This window comes from Bos taurus, chromosome 4 (assembly GCF_002263795.3).
Source record: "Bos taurus isolate L1 Dominette 01449 registration number 42190680 breed Hereford chromosome 4, ARS-UCD2.0, whole genome shotgun sequence".
In the NCBI taxonomy this organism is placed as follows: domain Eukaryota; kingdom Metazoa; phylum Chordata; class Mammalia; order Artiodactyla; family Bovidae; genus Bos; species Bos taurus.
Genome location: NC_037331.1, coordinates 106,399,383 through 106,420,226, shown reverse-complemented (window position 1 = coordinate 106,420,226; position 20,844 = coordinate 106,399,383).

The following is a 20,844-nucleotide window of genomic DNA, read 5'->3' as shown; positions in this document are numbered from 1 at the left end:
CATCATATGACACCAATGAACTTAAATTTTCTTGGACCTATGATTCTTTAGAGTCAATATGTGTGTGAAGGTGTGTGTAGTGGGGATGTATGACATTTCCAAGCTTTATTCTGTCCTTTAGAATTTCAGTTCACCAAAAAGATATTTTTTTTAATCTTCAATTTTCAAGGAAAATAAATTTTGCAGTACAAATGATCAGAAGTGGAAAGATTCAAGATGTGTGTAGACATAACTCTGGTCTTCTCTCTGGTCCCATAAAAGCTGCATCTGAAGCTGTGTCCTGGCCACCAGCCATGGCGTTTCAATTTAAAGAAGAGGGGCTGTCCCTCCGTCAGCCTCGTACCCACTGGCAAACCTTGTGTGCAAGTGTGTGCTCAGTTGTGTCCAACTCTTTGTGACCCCATGGACTACTGAAACCCACCAGGCTCCTCTGCCCAAGGGATTCTCCAGGCAAGAACACTGGAGTGGGCTGCCGTGTCCTCTTCCAGGGTGTCTTCCCAGAGATGGAACCTGCTTCTCCTGTGTCTCCTGCCTTGCAGGCAGATTCTTTATTGCTGAGCCACTGGGGAAGCGTGGCAAACCTTAATAGTAGGGCTAAAATCTATACCCAGCACTGATCAATTCAAACCCAGTCCTATGTCTGTGCTCTCTGCAAGCCTGACCCCCAAGCAAACCCAAGTCACTCACTTTAGCCTCTAAGCACTACATCTTCTTTTTGAGCTGCTCCCATGAAGAAATCCATGTCTAGAGATTCCTGCCTATTGGGTCCAGTCCATGACATGATTGAGGTGTTATCTGCAGTCCATCACCCTGGGTTAGTGGGTTTCATCTGGAAGGGGTGGACAGGGGGTTGTGCATAGCTGGAATGGGGGTGCCCTGTGGGGTGAGTGGCTCCACAAGCTATAACATCTCTAACCCTTATGAGAATTTCCTAGTTAAAGGCTTACCCTGTGTCACCACAGATCCCAGTGCAGCAGGACTGATGTGGGACCTGAAGGTGGGAAAGAAGGCTTTCTTGAGACCAGAGGAAAACACTATATCTTCTTCCCCAAGGATAAGTGTTCTTGGTGCTCTCTCTTGCTCCTGGCTTCTTGATGTGGTTTACAGCTGAGCTTATCATGGATAGGAACTCAGACTCCAGCAAAGTGTTCTCTGTGGGGATGACAGGAAAGCAAGGAGCCTCTGGGAATGAAGAGACACTGGTGTTACTCCTCACATTAATGAGAGGCTTGCTGCTCGGAGGAAGTAACATCTGAGAAAGAGCTCTGAATGAGGAAAGGGAGAGAAACCAAGATACCTCTAAGAAGACAATGGCTTGGGATTGGTTCCTGGCCCTTGCCTTCCTCCCAGGACTGTGGGGAAAAAATGAGATCATGGAAAAAGTGCAGAGAAACTTCCCCGGCTGGACTAAAATTGTGGCAGACTGGATGCCTGGCTAGGGTTAGATCCAGAGTTGCCATTTGGAGAATTTGCACCCCCCAGATCCAAGGTTCAGAGACTGGGGAGACGGGGAATGGAGACCCTGGATCGCAGCACCCTCTTGTCTGAATTTTCCAAAATGTCATCGGCAGAGGTGGGGAATTACAGATGTAAGCTTAAGAGGAGAAACCTTCCCCTCAAAGGCAGAGCCCCTGACAAACACATCTTGGGAGCTGACGAGACTGAACAGGGCTGGTCTGAGTCCTTTGGGAAAATGCACACATGGGGGGTGAGCGAAGACAAGGTGGTAGTGGATCCAGCTCCCTGATAAACTCTGAGTCACAGTCCTTCATCTCGGAGGAGTTCAGAATTTATGTGCACCACCTGGCTTAGCTGTCCCCTGCCAACCCCACCCAGACAGACATGATGACAAAGAGACAGCAAGCAAAAGCTTTCCAACCAGGAAAGTGCCCAGTGGTCCTGAGTTAAAGAACCACAAGGGCTGAAAGGAGTTTCCCAGATGACCTTTTTGGAGGATCTGAATCCAGAACTGAATTTTTAAGACAGAGCCATTGATAATAAAAAATTTTTAGATGAATCTGGACAGAAATGGGGGGGATGATAGAAGAAAGGAATGTGTTGCTGGTAAGAGCTCAGAAGGACAGACAGGATGGCCAGTCAAAGCAGAACTTGAGAATTGACAGGCAAGTGCACTGCTGGGCTTGTGTAGGCCTCATGGCTGTATTTTCTATTGCTTCTGTAGCAAATTTCTAGATGTTTGGTGGCTTAAACACTACAAATTTATTATCTTAAAGACTCTATATGTCTATATTTCTTATCATACAGGTCTTTGTTGTTGCTGCTTATTTGATGTCAAGTCCAACTCTTGTGACCTCATGGACTGTAGCCCACCAGGCTCCTCTGTCCATTTCCCAGCAAGAACACTGGAGTGGGTTGTCATTTCCTCCTCTAGGGGATCTTCCTGACCCAGGGATCGAATCTGAGCCTCTTGCATTGGCAGGTAGATTCTTTACCATTGAGTCACCAGGGAAGTCCTCTTACAGGTCCAAGGAAGTTAAAATCAGAAGGTTGTTGGAACTGTGCCTCTCTCTGGAGGCTCCTTAGGTTTTCCAGCTTCTGACAGCTGCTATGACTGAATCTAAACCCAGTCCTTTTTTTGCACTGTTCCTTGTTCTTTCAATCCCTGGACCCTGTGATGAATCTTAGTTCCTAAGTGCGGTGGGAGATTCTTAGAATGTCCACTAGTGGAGCCTCCTACCTGTGGTACCCAGAGTCTGACATGGAGATATGAGACCCTTAAGGATGGGACAGTGACCCACACAGCTAAAATGTGTCCAAGACTTATGTCGAGTCCATGATTTAATGTTCATTGTTTCTATCCAATAACATAGGGCAGCAATGTGGTTGATGTAGGGCTGGAAAGACAGAATGAGTTCTATGGGGAAACCACATGAACAGATCTCTTGCTGTCCTTTGTTTCAGAGATGAGTGTACCTGGTTCTGTCTACCCTGTTCTAATCTTAGAAGGCCTGCTGAGTTTCAAAACTGAACTGGACTGGATGGGAAACTAGGTTCCAGCAGGTGCTCTTTGTAGCAATGATAAGGAAAGCAAGAAGCCCCTGGGGGGTTGTATAATACAGCAGATGTGTTCAAACTAACACCCAGAGGCAGGGAGGTCCGTCCTAGGTCTCCAGAAGCACATAAATAAGAGGTATGGGGTGTGTGTGTTTGGGTGTGGGTGTTGAATGTTGGTCTAGTTTTGGAGTCTAGCATTTGTATAGTGTAATCTCAAAAACGACAGAATGATCTCTGTTCATTTTCAAGGCAAACCATTCAATATCATGGCAATCCAAGTCTATGCCCCAAGCAGTAATGCAGAACAAGCTGAGGGGACTGGAACGCAAAAGGAGGAAGTCAAGAAACACCTGGAGTAACAGGCAAATTTGGCCTTGGAGTACAGAAAGAAGCAGGGCAAAGGCTAATAGAGTTCTGCCAAGAGAATGCACTGGTGATAGAAAACACCCTCTTCCAACAACACAAGAGAAGACTGTACACATGGACATTACACCAAAATCAGATTGATTATATTCTTTGCAGCCAAGGATGGAGAAGCTCTAGACAGTCAGCAAAAACAAGACTGGGAACTGACTGTAGCTCAGATCATGAACTCCTTATTGCCAAATTCAGACTGAAATTGAAGAAAGTGGAGAAAACCACTAGACCATTCAGGTATGACCTAAATTAAATCCCTTATGACTATACAGTGAAAGTGAGAAATAGATTTAAGGAACTAGATCTAATAGATAGAGTGCCTGATGAACTATGGATAGAGGTTTGTGACATTGTACAGGAGACAGGAATCAAGACCATCCCCAAGAAAAAGAAATACAAAAAAGCAAAATGGCTGTCTGAGGATGCCTTACAAATAGCTGTGAAAAGAAGAGAAGTGAAAAGCAAAGGAGAAAAGGAAAGATATACCCATTTGATTTTTTTTTTTTAAGAAAACTATAAAACACTGGCAAAAGAAATCAAAGAGGACACTAACAGATGGAGAAATATACCATGTTCATGGATTGGAAGAATCAATATAGTGAAAATGAGTATACTACCTAAAGCAATCTATAGATTCAATGCAATTCTTATCAAGCTACCAACGGTATTTTTCACAGAGCTAGAACAAATAATTTCACAATTTGTATGGGAATACAAAAAACCTCGAATAGCCAAAGCAATCTTGAGAAAGAAGAATGGAACTGGAGGAATCAACCTGCCTGACTTCAGGCTCTACTACAAAGCCACAGTCATCAAGATAGTATGGTACTGGCACAAAGACAGAAATATAGATCAATGGAACAAAATAGAAAGCCCAGAGATAAATCCACACACCTACAGACACCTTATCTTTGACAAAGGAGGCAAGAATATACAATGGATTAAAGACAATCTCTTTAACAAGTGGTGCTGGGAAAACTGGTCAACCACTTGTAAAAGAATGAAACTAGAACACTTTCTAACACCATACACAAAAATAAACTCAAAATGGATTAAAGATCTAAACGTAAGACCAGAAACTATAAAACTCCTAGAGGAGAACATAGGCAAAACACTCTCCGACATACATCACAGCAGGATCCTCTATGACCCACCTCCCAGAATATTGGAAATAAAAGCAAAAATAAACAAATGGGACCTAATTAACCTTAAAAGCTTCTGCACATCAAAGGAAACTATTAGCAAGGTGAAAAGACAGCCTTCAGAATGGGAGAAAATAATAGCAAATGAAGCAACCGACAAACAACTAATCTCAAAAATATACAAGCAACTCCTACAGCTCAACTCCAGAAAAATAAACGACCCAATCAAAAAATGGGCCAAAGAACTAAATAGACATTTCTCCAAAGAAGACATACAGATGGCTAACAAACACATGAAAAGATGCTCAACATCACTCATTATCAGAGAAATGCAAATCAAAACCACTATGAGGTACCATTTCACACCAGTCAGAATGGCTGCGATCCAAAAGTCTACAAATTATAAATGCTGGAGAGGGTGTGGAGAAAAGGGAACCCTCTTACACTGTTGGTGGGAATGCAACCTAGTACAGCCACTATGGAGAACAGTGTGGAGATTCCTTAAAAAACTGGAAATAGAACTGCCTTATGATCCAGCAATCCCACTGCTAGGCATACACACTGAGGAAACCAGAAGGGAAAGAGACACGTGTACCCCAATGTTCATCGCAGCACTGTTTATAATAGCCAGGACATGGAAGCAACCTAGATGTCCATCAGCAGATGAATGGATAAGAAAGCTGTGTTACATATATACAATGGAGTATTACTCAGCCATTAAAAAGAATACATTTGAATCAGTTCTAATGAGGTGGATGAAACTGGAGCCTATTATACAGAGTGAAGTAAGCCAGAAGGAAAAACATAAATACAGTATACTAACGCATGTATATGGAATTTAGAAAGATGGTAACAATAACTCTGTATACGAGACAGCAAAAGAGACACTGATGTATAGAACAGTCTTATGGACTCTGTGGGAGAGGGAGAGGGTGGGAAGATTTGGGAGAATGGCATTGAAACATGTAAAATATCATGTAGGAAACGAGTTGCCAGTCCAGGTTCGATGCACGATGCTGGATGCTTGGGGCTGGTGCACTGGACGGCCCAGAGGGATGGTATGGGGAGGGAGGAGGGAGGAGGGTTCGGGATGGGGAACACATGTATACCTGTGGCGGATTCATTATGATATTTGACAAAACTAATACAATTATGTAAAGTTTAAAAATAAAATAAAATTAGAAAAAAAAAATAAAATAAAATAAAAAAAAAAAAAGAATATACAATGGATTAAAGACAATCTCTTTAACAAGTGGTGCTGGGAAAACTGGTCAACCACTTGTAAAAGAATGAAACTAGAACACTTTCTAACACCATACACAAAAATAAACTCAAAATGGATTAAAGATCTAAACATAAGACCAGAAGCTATAAAATTCCTAGAGGAGAACATAGGCAAAACACTCTCCAACATAAATCACAGCAGGATCCTCTATGACCCACCTCCCAGAATATTGGAAATCAAAGCAAAAATAAACAAATGAGACCTAATTAAACTTAAAAGCTTTGGCACAACAAAGGAAACTCTAAGCAAGGTGAAAAGACAGCCTTCAGAATGGGAGAAAAAAACAGCAAATGAAGCAACTGACAAACAACTAATCTCAAAAATATACAAGCAACTCCTGCAGCTCAATTCCAGAAAAGTAAATGACCCAATCAAAAAATGGGCCAAAGAACTAAATAGACATTTCTCCAAAGAAGACATGCAGATGGCTAACAAACACATGAAAAGATGCTCAACATCACTCATTATCAGAGAAATACAAATCAAAACCACAATGAGGTACCATTTCATGCCAGTCAGAATGGCTGCAATCAAAAGTCTACAAGTAATAAATGCTGGAGAGGGTGTGGAGAAAATGGAACCCTCTTACACTATTGGTGGGAATGCCAACTATGGAGAACAGTGTGGAGATTCCTTAAAAAACTGGGAAATAGAACTGCCTTATGACCCAGCAATCCCACTGCTGGGCATACACACTGAGGAAACCAGAATTGAAAGAGACACGTGTACCCCAATGTTCATTGCAGCACTGTTTATAATAGCCAGGACATGGAAGCGACCTAGATGTCCATCAGCAGATGAATGGATAAGAAAGCTGTGGTACATATACACAATGGAGTATTACTCAGCCATTAAAAAGAATACATTTGAATCAGTTCTAATGAGGTGGATGAAACTGGAGCCTATTATACAGAGTGAAGTAAGCCAGAAAGAAAAACACCAATACAGTATACTAACGCATATATATGGAATTTAGAAAGATGGTAATGATAAGCCTGTATGCAAGACAGCAAAAAGACACTGATGTATAGAACAGTCTTTTGGACTCTGGGAGAGGCAGTGGGTGGGATGATTTGGGAGAATGGCATTGAAACATGTACAATATCATATATGCAACGAATCGCCAGTCCTAATTCGATGCATGATACTGGTTGCTTGGGGCTGGTGCACTGGGACGACCCAGAGGGATGGTATGGGGAGGGAGGAGGGAAGGGGTTCGGGATCGGAAACACGTGTATACCTGTGGCAGATTCATGTTGATGTATGGAAAAACCAATACAATATTGTAAAGTAATTAACCTCCAATTAAAATAAATAAATTTATATTAAAAAAAAGTGACTGAGAGATCACACTCAAAAGAAAAAAAAAAAAGATATACCTATTTGAGTGCAGAGTTCCCAAGAATAGCAAGGAGAGATAAGAAAGCCTTCCTCAGTGATCAATGCAAAGAAATAGAGGAAAACAATAGAATGGGAAAGACTAGAGATCTCTTCAAGAAAATTAGAGATACCAAGGGAACATTTCATTCAAAGATGGGCTGAATAAAGGACAGAAATGGTAGAGACCAACAGAAGCAGAAGACACAGAATACACAGAATACCAGGAATACACTGAAGAAATGTACAAAGAGATCTTCACAACCCAGATAATCATGATGGTGTGATCAGTCACCTAGAGCCAGACATCCTGGAATGTGAAGTCAAGTGGGCCTTAGAAAGCATCACTACGAACAAAGCTAGTGGAGGTGATGGAATTCCAGTTGAGCTATTTCAAATCCTAAAAGATGATGGTGTGAAAGTGCTGTACTCAATATGCCAGCCAATTTAGAAAACTCAGCAGTGACCAGGACTGGAAAAGGTCAGTTTTCATTCCAATCCCAAAGAAAGGCAGTGCCAAAGAATGCTCAAACTACCACACAATTGCACTCATCTCACACGTTAGTAAAGTGATGCTTAAAATTCTCCAAGCCAGGCTTCAGCAATATGTGAACCGTGAACTTCCAGATGTTCAAGCTGGTTTTAGAAAAGACAGAGGAACCAGAGATCAAATTGCCAACATCCGCTGGATCATCAAAAAAGCAAGAGAGTTCCAGAAAAACATCTATTTCTGCTTTATTGACTATGCCAAAGCCTTTGACTGTGTGGATCACAATCAACTGTGGAAAATTCTGAAAGAGATGGGAATACCAGACCACCTGACCTGCCTCTTGAGAAACCTATATGCAGGTCAAGAAGCAACAGTTAGAACTGGACATGGAACAACAGACTGGTTCCAAATAGGAAAAGGAGGACATCAAGGCTGTCTATTGTCACCCTGCTTATTTAACTTATATGCAGAGTCCATCATGTGAAATACCGGGCTAGATGAAGCACAGGCTGGAGTCAAGATTGCCGGGAGAAATATCAATAACCTCAAATACGCAGATGACACCACCCTTATGGCAGAAAATGAAGAAGAACTAAAGAGCCTCTTGATGGAAGTGAAAGAGTTGAGAGTAAAAAAGTTGACTTAAAGCTAAACATTCAGAAAACTAAATCATGACATCCAATCCCATCACTTCATGGCAAATAGACGGGGAAACAGTGGAAACAGTGGTTGACTTTATTTTTGGGGCCTCCAAAATCATTGCAAATGGTGATTGCAGCCATGAAATTAAAAGACACTAACTCCTTGGATTGAGAAGGCAATGGCACCCCACTCCAGTACTCTTGCCTGGAAAATCCCATGGACAGCGGAGCCTGGTAGGCTGCAGACCATGGGGTCTCAAAGAGTCGGACACGACTGAGTGACTTCACTTTCACTTTTCCCTTTCATGCATTGGAGTAGGAAATGGCAGCCCACTCCAGGGACTGGGGAGCCTGGTGGGCCGCTGTCTATGGGGTTGCACAGAATCGGACACGACTGAAGTGACTTAGCAGCAGCAGCAACTCCTTGGAAGGAGAGTTATGACCAACCTAGATAGCATATTAAAAAGCAGAGACATTACTTTGTCAACAAAGGTCCATCTAGTCAAGGCTATGGTTTTTCCAGTAATCATGTATGGATGTGAGAGTTGGATTATAAGGAAAGCTGAGCACCAAGGAATTGATGCTTTTAACTGTGGTGTTGGAGAAGACTCTTGAGAGTCCCTTGGACTGCAAGGAGATCCAACCAGTCCATCCTAAAGGAAATCAGTCTTGAATATTCATTGGAAGGATTGATGCTGAAGCTGAAACTCCAGTACTTTGGCCACCTGATGCGAGGAACTGACTCATTGGAAAAGACCCTGATGCTGGGAAAGATTGAAGGCGGGAGGAGAAGGGAACGACAGAGGATGAGATGGGTGGATGGCATCACTGACTCAATGGACATGAATTTGAGTAAACTCCTGGAGTTGGTGATGGGCAGGGAGGCCTGGCACACTGCAGTCCATGGGGTTGCAAAGAATAGGACACGAATGAGCGACTAAACTGAACTGAACCAGTTCCTCAGTCTCTCTGGGTGTCAGGCTCATCATATGTAGATACAGTTGTGGAAGATGCCTTCTTTCCTTCTCTAACAGTCTTTGACCCTTACTGTATCACTAGTCATCCTAATCTCTTGTTCTTTTACCTCCAAATATGGCACTTCTGGCCACAACCCAGAGGAAGGAGAATTTTTGCCCTAAGCTTGTTCTTCTCTTTCTCTTTTTTCTTCCCTGCCTCCTCCATCTACTTCCCTCTCCTTCCCTCTGTTGAACTCTCTCTTTTTCTCCCTCATTTCCCTTTATTTTAGAAATATTTATTGAATTCACAAAATATCTGAAAAACCCATAACCCTGGATCTATATGGCATGCTTTAAATTAAATTCTAAGTGGTTCAAATGGATTTAAATACAAAAATCAACAAATGAAATTGTTTTTCTTTTTAAGTTACCTAAGAATCTGTATGTGGGCTTTTATAAAGAAACACAGATCCCAGAATACTGAAAGATTGTTAAATTTAGCTACATAAGAATTAAATATTTATGCATGACAATAATAATACATAAAAATAAAAATGTGAAATAAAAGTTTATTTTATTGGTACATAAAGTTTACTTCTAAACTGATAAGCTCACTAAAGACAAATATAATTGCTTTTAAAACACTGGAAAAAAAAAAAAAAAAAACACTGAATATAGTTCAACATCAGTTAAGTTCAGTTCAGTCACTCAGTTGTGTCTGACTCTTTGTGGCCCCATGAACTGCAGCATGCCAAGCCTCCCTGTCCATCACCAATCCTGGAGTTCATCCAAACCCATGTCCTTTGACTCAGTGATGCCATCCAACCATCTCATGCTCTGTTGTCCCCCTCTCTTCCTGCCCTCAATCTTTCCCAGCATCAGGGTCTTTTCAAATGAGTCAGCTCTTCCCATCAGGTAGCCAAAGTATTGGAGCTTCAGCTTCAACATCAGGCCTTCCGATGAACACACAGAACTGATCTCCTTTAGGATGGACTGGTTGGATCTCCTTGATGTACAAGGGACTCCCAAGAGTCTTCTCCAACACCACAGTTCAATGGCATCAATTCTTCGGTGCTCAGCTTTATTTATAGTCCAACTGTCACATCCATACATGACCACTGGAAAAACCATAGCCTTGACTAGATGGACCTTTGTTGGCAAAGTAATGTCTCTGCTTTTCAATATGCTATCTAGGTTGGTCATAACTTTCCTTCAAAGGAGTTAGTGTCTTTTAATTTCATGGCTGCAATCACCATCTGCAGTGATTTTGGAGCCCAGAAAAATAAAGTCAACCACTGTTTCCATTGTTTCCCCCATCTATTTACCATTAAGTGATGGGACTGGATGCCATGATCTTAGTTTTCTGAATGTTGAGCTTTAAGCCAGCTTTTTCACTCCCCTCTTTCACCTTCATCAAGAGGCTCTTTAGTTCTTCTTCACTTTCTGCCATAAGGCTGGTGTCATCTGCATATCTGAGGTTATTGACATTTCTCCCAGCAATCTTCACTCCAGCCTGTGCTTCATCTAGCCTGGTATTTCACATGATGGACTCTGCATATAAGTTAAATAAGCAGGGTGACAATAGACAGCCTTGACGTCCTCCTTTCCTATTTGGAACCAGTCTGTTGTTCCATGTCCAGTTCTAACTGTTGCTTCTTGACCTGCATATAGGTTTCTCAAGAGGCAGGTCAGGTGGTCTGGTATTCCCATCTCTTTCAGAATTTTCCACAGTTGATTGTGATCCACACAGTCAAAGGCTTTGACATAGTCAATAAAGCAGAAATAGATGTTTTTTTCTGGAACTCTCTTGCTTTTTTGATGATCCAGCGGATGTTGGCAATTTGATCTCTGGTTCCTCTGCCTTTTCTAAAACCAGCTTGAACATCTGGAAGTTCATAGTTCACATATTGCTGAAGCCTGGCTTGGAGAATTTTAAGCATCACTTTACTAGCATAATCAAAGACTGGAAATTTAACAATATTGCATAATAACAGTTGTTTTTCAGACAATGTCCTGAAAATTTATCAGTGAACGTAGTGGACATTATCTTTTCTCTGACACAGTATATTTGATGAAGAATATTATCTTACATAACAGCCAAATACACATACACACACACACACACACACATGCACATCTATACTTGCAGAAAATCATTTTGATAAAGAATCTATGACTTTTTTTTATGTCTGAGTTGCTGCTGCTAAGTCTCTTCAGTCGTGTCCAACTCTGCATGACCCCATAGATGACAGCCCACCAGGCTCCCCCGTCCCTGGGATTCTCCAGGCAAGAACACTGGAGTGGGTTGCCATTTCTTTCTCCAGTGCATGCAAGTGAAAAGTGAAAGTGAAGTCGCTCAGTCGTGTCCGACTCTTAGCAACCCCATGGACTGCAGCCCACCAGGCTCCTCCATCCATGGGATTTTCCAGGCAAGAGTACTGGAGTGGGGTGCCATTGCTTTCTCCTATGTCTGAGTAGGCTCTTGGAATAATGCCTGTATAGATGTGAGGGAAAAGGTATTTGGGTAGAGGGGGACGCTTAGCTACATTGCTGCAAAGACTTTGCTGCAGTGGAAGTGTGGAGTCTTAACCACCATACCACCAGGGAAGTCCCTCAGACTGATTTCTGCTTTTCTAAAGTTTATTAATGAAAAATGTAGTATTGACTTTATGTCTTGATTCTTTTGCTTAACATAACCATGTAGAGACTTCTTGGTGATGATACATCCATCAACAGTTCATTCCTTTTTACTGCTGAGTGGTATTCCACTGTCTAGATGAGCCACCATTTATTTATCCATTGACCTAATGATTGTCATTGGGTTGTCAGCAGTTTATTGTAAGTAAAACCATCAATGTTCATAAGGATGTCTGGTGGATATATGTTTTCATTCATCCTGGGAAACTATCCAATAGTGGAATAGTAGGTTTATATGTTGCCTGGGAAATCCCATGGACAGAGGATCCTGGCAGGCTACAGTTGATGGGTCACAAGAGTCAGACATGACTTAGCAACTAAACCACCACCACCACCACCATGGTTAGTGTATGTTTAACTGTGCATTCCCACCAGCAGGGTCTGAGAGTTCTAGTTGCTCCATTTCTTCACCAACAGTTTCTGTATTTAAAATCAGTTGAAGATGTTGAGCATCTTTTCATATGTTTATTAGCCATCTGTATTGATTATATTCTTTGCAGCCAAAGATGCAGAAGCTCTATACAGTCAGCAAAAACAAGACCAGGAGCTGACTGTGGCTCAGATCATGAACTACTTATTGCCAAATTCAGACTAAAATTGAAGAAAGTGGAGAAAACCAGTAGACCATTCAGGTATGACCTAAATCAAATCCCTTATGGTTATACAGTGGAAGTGAGAAATAGATTTAAGGGCCTAGATCTGATAGATAGAGTGCCTAATGAACTATGGACGGAGGTTCGTGACGTTGTACAGGAGATAGGGATCAAGACCATCCCCATGGAAACGAAATACAAAAAAGCAAAATGGCTGCCTGGGGAGGCCTTACAAATAGCTGTGAAAAGAAGAGAAGTGAAAAACAAAGGAGAAAAGGAAAGATATAAGCATCTGAATGCAGAGTTCCAAAGAATAGCAAGAAGAGATAATAAAACCTTCCTCAGTGACCAATGCAAAGAAATAGAGGAAAACAACAGAATGGGAAAGACTAGAGATCTCTTCAAGAAAATTAGAGATACCAAGGGAACATTTCATGCAAAGATGGGCTCGATAAAGGACAGAAATGATATGGACCTAACAGAAGCAGAAGATATTAAGAAGAGGTGGCAGGAATACACAGAAGAACTGTACAAAAAAGATCCCCATGATCAAGATAATAATGACGGTGTGATCACTCACCTAGAGCCAGACATCCTGGAATGTGAAGTCAAGTGGGCCTTAGGAAGCATCACTACAAAGCTAGTGGAGGTGATGGAATTCCAGTGGAACTATTCCAAATCCTGAAAGATGATGCTGTGAAAGTGCTGCACTCAATACGCCAGCAAATTTAGAAAACTCAGCAGTGGCCAAAGGACTGGAAGAGGTCAGTTTTCATTCCAATCCCAAAGAAAGGCAATGCCAAAGAATGCTCAAACTAACACACGATTGCACTCATCTCACACGCTAGTAAAGTAATGCTCAAAATTCTCCAAGCCAGGCTTCAGCAATATGTGAACTGTGAACTTCCAGATGTTCAAGCTGGTTTTAGAAAAGGCAGAGGAACCAGAAATCAAATTGCCAACATCCGCTGGATCATCAAAAAAGCAAGAGAGTTCCAGAAAAAACATCTATTTCTGCTTTATTAACTATGCCAAAGCCTTTGACTTTGTGGATCACAATCAACTGTGGAAAATTCTGAAAGAGATGGGAATACCAGACCACCTGACCTGCCTCTTGAGAAACCTGTATGCAGGTCAGGAAGCAACAGTTAGAACTGGACATGGAACAACAGAATAGGAAAAGGAGGACGTCAAGGCTGTATATTGTCACCCTGCTTATTTAACTTATATGCAGAGTACATCATGAGAAATGCTGGACTGGAAGAAGCACAAGCTGGAATCAAGATTGCTGGGAGAAATATCAATAACCTCAGATATGCAGATAACACCAGTCTTATGGCAGAAAGTGAAGAAGAACTAAAGAGCCTCTTGATGAAAGTGAAAGAGTCGAGAGTGAAAAAGTTGGCTTAAAGCTCAACATTCAGAAAATGAAGATCATGGCCTCTGGTCCCATCACTTCATGGGAAATAGATGGGGAAACAGTGGAAACAGTGTCAGACTTTATTTTTTTGGATTCCAAAATCACTGCAGATGGTGACTGCAGCCATGAAATTAAAAGACACTAACTCCTTTGAAGGAAAGTTATGACCAACCTAGATAGCATATTGAAAAGCAGAGACATTACTTTGCCAACAAAGGTCCGTTTAGTCAAGGCTATGGTTTTTCCTGTGGTCATGTATGGATGTGAGAGTTGGACTGTGAAAAGAGCTGAGTGTCGAAGAATTGATGCTTTTGAACTGTGGTGTTGTCGAAGACTCTTGAGAGTCCCTTGGACGGCAAGGAGATTCAACCAGTCCATTCTGAAGGAGATCAGTCCTGGGATTTCTTTGGAAGGAATGATGCTAAAGCTGAAACTCCAGTACTTTGGCCACCTCATGGGAAGAGTTGACTCATTGGAAAAGACTCTGATGCTTAGAGGGATTGAGGGCAGGAGGAGAAGGGGATGACAGAGGATGAGATGGCTGGATGGCATCACTGACTCAATGGACATGAGTCTGAGTGAACTCCGGGAGTTGGTGATGGACAGGGAGGCCTGGTGTGCTGCGATTCATGGGGTCGCAAAGAATTGGACACGACTGAGCAACTGAGCTGAACTGAACTGACTCATGTCTTCTTTGGAGAAATGTCTGTTTAGGTCTCTGGCCCACTCTTTGATTGGGTTGTTTGTTTTTCTGGTATTGAGCTCCATGAGCTGCTTGTATATTTTGATGATTAAACCATTGTCAGTTGTTTCATTTTCTATTATTTTCTCCCATTCTGAGGGTTGTCTTTTCATCTTGCTTATTATTTCCTTTGTTATGCAAAAGGTTTTAAATTGAATTAGGCCCCATTAGTTTATTTTTGTTTTTATTTCATTACTCTAAGAATTGGGTCATGCTTCTGTGATAGCGCAGACAGTAAAGAATCCTCCTGTAACCCAGGAGACCCTGGTTCAATCCCTGGGTCGTGAAGACCTCCCAGAGCAGGGAATGACTACCCACTCCAATATTATTGCCTGGAGAATTCCATGGACAGAGGAGACTGGTGGGCTACAGTTCATGGGGTCACAAAGAGTCTGACACAACTGAGTGACTAACACACACACACACACACACACAGAGGAGGTGAATCACAGAGAATGTTGCTGTGATTTATGTTACAGCATATTCTATGACATAAAGAGTATTCTGCCTATGTTTTCCTCTAAGAGTTTTACAGTTTCTGACCTTACATTTAGGTTTTTAACCCATTTTGAGTTTATTTTTGTGTATGATCCTACTTGCCGGGAGGCAAAGGAGAAGCAAATATAAAGAAAAAACCTTTTGGACACAGTGAGGAGGGAGAGGGTGGGATAATTTGAGACAGTAGCACTGAAATATATATAAATGCATTACCATATGTAAAATAGATAGTCAGTTGGAATTTGCCATATGATGCAGGGAACCCAAAGTTGGTGCTTTGTGAGAGCATAGAGGAATGGGATGAGGAGGGAGGTGGGAAGGAAGTTCAATATGGAGGCATCATATGTATCAGTACAGTTCATTTCAGTCACTCAGTCGTGTCCGACTCTTTGCGACGCCATGAATCGCAGCATGCCAGGCCTCCCTGTCCATCACCAACTCCCGGAGTTCATTCAGACTCACGTCCATCGAGTCAGTGATGCCATCCAGCCATCTCATCCTCTGTCGTCCCCTTCTCCTCCTGCCCCCAATCTCTCCCAGCATCAGGGTCTTTTCCAGTGAGTCAGTTCTTCGCATCAGGTGGCCAGGTATTATAGTTTCAGCTTTAGCATCAGTCCTTCCAATGAACACCCAGGACTGATCTCCTTTAGGATAGACTGGTTGGATCTCCTTGCAGTCCAAGGGACTCTCAAGAGTCTTCTCCACACCACAGTTCAAAAGCATCAATTCTTCAGTGCTCAGCTTTCTTTATAGTCCAACTGTCACATCCATACATGACCATTGGAAAAACCATAGGCTTGACTAGATGGACCTTTGTTGGCAAAGTAATGTCTCTGCTTTTCAATATGCTATCTAGGTTGGTCATAACTTTCCTTCCAAGGATTAAGCGTCTTTTAATTTCATGGCTGCAGTCACCATCTGCAGTGATTTTGGAGCCCAGAAAAATAAAGTCAGCGACTGTTTCCACTGTTTCCCCATCTATCTGCCATGAAGTGATGGGACTAGATGCCATGATCTTAGTTTTCTGAATGTTGAGCTTTAAGCCAACTTTTTCACTCTCGACTCTTTCACTTTCATCAAGAGACTCTTTAGTTCTTCTTCACTTTCTGCCATAAGGCTGGTGTCATCTGCATATCTGAGGTTATTGACATTTCTCCCAGCAATCTTGATTCCAGCTTGTGCTTCTTCCAGTCCAGCGTTTCTCATGATGTACTCTGCATAGAAGTTAAATAAGCAGGGTGACAATATACAGCCTTGACGTCCTCCTTTTCCTATTTGGAACCAGTCTGTTGTTCCATGTCCAGTTCTAACTGTTGCTTCCTGACCTGCATACAGGTTTCTCACGAGGCATGTCAGGTGGTCTGGTATTCCCATCTCTTTCAGAATTTTCCACAGTTGATTGTGATCCACAAAGTCAAAGGCTTTGGCATAGTTAATAAAGCAGAAATAGATGTTTTTCTGGAACTCTCTTGCTTTTTCCATGATCAAGCGGATGTTGGCAATTTGATTTCTGGTTCCTCTGCCTTTTCTAAAACCAGCTTGAACATCTGGAAGTTCATAGTTCACATATTGCTGAAGCCTGGCTTGGAGAATTTTAAGCATTACTTTACTAGCGTGTGAGATGAGTGCAATTGTGCGGTAGTTTGAGCATTCTTTGCCATTGCCTCTCTTTGGGATTGGAATAAAAACTGACCTTTTCCAGCCCTTTGGCCACTGCTGAGTTTTCTAAATTTGCTGGCATATTGAGTGCAGCACTTTCACAGCATCATCTTTCAGGATTTGAAATAGCTCCACTGGAATTCCATCACCTCCACTAGCTTTGTTCGTAGTGATGCTTTCTAAGGCCCACTTGACCTCACGTTCCAGGATATCTGGCTCTAGGTGAGTGATCACAGCATCATGATTATCTGGGTCATGAAGATCTTTTTTGTACAGTTCTTCTGTGTATTATTGTCACCTTTTCTTAATGTCTTCTGCTTCTGTTAGGTCCCTACCTTTTCTGTCCTTTATCGAGCCCATCTTTGCATGAAATGTTCCCTTGGTATGTCTAATTTTCTTGAAGAGATCTCTAGTCTTTCCCATTCTGTTGTTTTCCTCTATTGCTTTGCATTGAATTCACCTATTTAGATCTCTTTAACTTCTCTCAGAAATGTTTTACAATTTTAAGTATACATGTCATGCACATAGTTTGTTTAATGTGTTCTGTAGTTTTTCATGTTTTTGAATATTACTGTTACATATTTTTTTATTTCCATTTTCAATGTTCATTGCAAGTTTAGAGCAATGCAAGAAATTTTTGCATATTGAGATTTTATCCTGTGACCCTGATAATCCTTTATTAGTTCTAGTTACTTTTTTGTGGACTTCTTAGGATTTTCTACAAATAGAATTATGTCTGTAAATAAATAATTTTGTTCATTACCCAACTGTATGCTTCCCATTGCATTTTCTTTCTGTATTGTATTAGTTAGCACTTCCAGTATGAAGTTGAGTAGAAGTGATGAGAACAGATATCTCTGTCATGTTCCCCATCTTAGAAGAAGGCGTTGTCTCTTATAAGGCTTCATATTAGCACTATGATTTTGTTAGATGCTACTTTCAGTTTGAGGAAGGTTCCTTTGGTTCCTAGCTGAATAAGAGTTTTAATCAAAGGTTGTTCTTTTTTAGTAAACAGCTTTTCTGCCCCTATTGAAGTGGTCATGTAGTTTTTCTCTTTACTTCTGTTAATATAGTGATTTATATTGATTAATCTCTTAACATGAACCAACCTGGTGTTTCTGAAATAAAATCACTACTTTGTTATTATGTATTGTTTTCTTTACATATTGCTGGATTTGAATTTTTAATATTTTTATTAAGGAGTTTTGCTTCTATGTTCCTGAGGAATATTGGTTTGTGGGTTTATTTTCCTGTGATGCCTTTAGTATCAAAATGATTCTGGCTTGATAAGAAAGATGGGGCAGTGTTCTCTTTTCCTCAGTTTGCTAAAAGATTTTGTGTTGGGTTCATGTTATTTCTTCCAAAAATGTTTGATAGAATTCACCAGCAAATCCATCTGAACTTGTAGTTGTCTGTGTGGGAAGGTTTTTAAGTAGAAATTCATTTATTTAACAAACTGTGGGATCAGTTGTTCAATTTCATTTTCATTAGTTATAGTACTTTTTATTAAAAGAAAAGATTTTCCATGGATTACCAATTGATTTCTCTTTTGAGATATTTTTGTTGCCTTCAGTTTAAAATTAAAATGAAATTTTGATTATCCTTTTGGTTGGTTGTGGATCAGGAAATCAACAACTCACATATCATAGAGGTGTGAAAAACAATTCAGAATCTATAGAGTGTAAATGGTCCCAACGGAAGGAAATAACTAAAACATATTTAACTTTTGAACTAAAAATTCCAGCTCTATGGATTTGCTCCATATTAAAAAAATTGTATAAACTTATAAATGTCTGACAATTTATAACATCAATTTTCACAAGAAAATTAGAAAAAGCAACAAAAAGATATTAATAGAGGAATTGCTAATAAGGACACAAATAATATGAAAAACCATGTAAAAACAGTATGGCAACGGTATTGATATGGGAGAGACTCTTTTGAATGTTGTTAAGTGAGAGAGTAATGGGGTGGCAAAGAGTTGAACACTACTGAGCAATTGAACACGACAATAAAAGCTGTGAAACAGATTTTCCCAGCATTTTCTTCCAAAGGAAATGTAGATGCCTGCTTAGGAAATTTTTATGAGATTATATGGCAACTGGGTTGGGATCAGACAGTTTGAGGAATGGAAGGAATATTATTCTCAAATTATACTGTTACATACCAATTGGCATTCTTGGATTTAACAGGTGTGTTTAAACTTGAATCCAAAAATCTACATAAATGTTTTGTAAGTCTCACATGTGTGTCTCACTACAGAACCAAGCAGATTTTCACTTTAAATTTTGTCCATCGTTTCAGGTTGTAAAAATACCTGCCTCCATCAGGCTGTCCTTAAGCTCTTCCTACATAGAAGTGCCCAGCTGGTGATTAGGGACATGCCATGGAGATAAACGTCTGCCAGCACCTTGCTTGAGTGCTAATAGGTACACAGGTATGAGAATAGTGGACACAGTAGAGGAGAACAGAGTTGGATTTAGGGGTGGAACTTCTTCATGGGATTTTCAAGGGTCTACAGGGTTATTATCAGGAGCCTCTGTGTAATGAGCCAAGGAGAAATAAAGGTTTGGGGGGTGGGGTGGGGTTCGCTGAAGTTAAGCTTTGAGGTCCAAATGCAGGATTTCCTTAAACATCGGGGTATATTTTCAGTCAGTTGTTGGAGCTTCCTATAGCTGGATGAGGAGGGCGCTGATTTAGACTCTAATTATCTAAGAGAATCCTGGGAAGAAATTAGGACAAAGAGCAGAGGGGTGACCTACTCAGAGCCTGAGACATTGTCTGGGAACCTAGACTTAGGGCCTTTTTGAAGGCAGCCTCGGTATTGAGAAGCCTCTGGTGAACTTTTAGGTTTCCCATTGAACAAAAAGCTGAAATGTAATTGAAAAATTCTGAAATATAATTGCTCAGGGATGGGAAGAACTAAAAGTTTGTTCTGCTTTCCCCAGACTGGATGCCCTAAGCCCAGGCTAATTAAAAGCAGGGTCCTCAGTGATTAAGTCCCCCTGGGAAGGAGGGAAGTGGGAGAGAAGGAGAGAGAGAGAGAGAGAGAGACCCTTAGCTCCCCACAACACTGTTATTTCTGGACGTTTTTCCTAACTCCTCCCTGAGGACAGTTTTCTTCTTCACCATGCATGGAGGCAGCACCAAGAAGCTCTGACCACTTTGTTTAGCTCAGCAGTAGCCAGACAGGAGTAGCCCTGCCTGAGCCCCAGAGAGCATCAGAAGTGGCAGAGGAGCCCGCGCATCAAGGTGAATGTCTTCTCAGGGTTCCCCTGTACAAAGGAAAGTGTGGGAGAGGATGAGGATGGGGTGTTCTGGCTTGGCTGCCTTCTAGAGGAGGACGCCGAGAGTCTGGAGGCTGGGCCGGGGAGCAGGTGCAGAGCGGAGAGCAGAGGCAGCTCTTCTCTAACCTGGTGCTCCTGCAGGCGCAGCTCCTGATGTCAGTAAGCAGGCTCCTCTCTCGTGTTTCTTCATCTAGTGGAGGTTACAGAAAACTGGAGAGAAACAGACCCATTGAGATTTCCCAGTGGTTCTGTCTTTGAAGCCTGGATTCCCATCAGTGAAAGATTTACAGAGGTATTGGGGAAGTCTCAGGAGGGGATGAGAGGAAGGGAAAAAGGTAATGTAAGGAGCAAAGGCAATCCGAGAACAGTAGGACCTCAGAGCTTCGGCCTTACTACCCTGGCCAGGACCATGTGGTATTCAGTCATAAAGACTGTGCCCATTCACTCATCATTTGTCAAATTTTTCAGCATTTATTTGGCTCCAGAATGTTTATATATCTATATATATATATATCTATATATATATATATATATATATAATATATACAGAGGACATTTCTTGCCTCTTTGGAGTTTACATTCCAGTATCATAGTTCAACAAAATAAATGAATTTCCTCTCCTGCT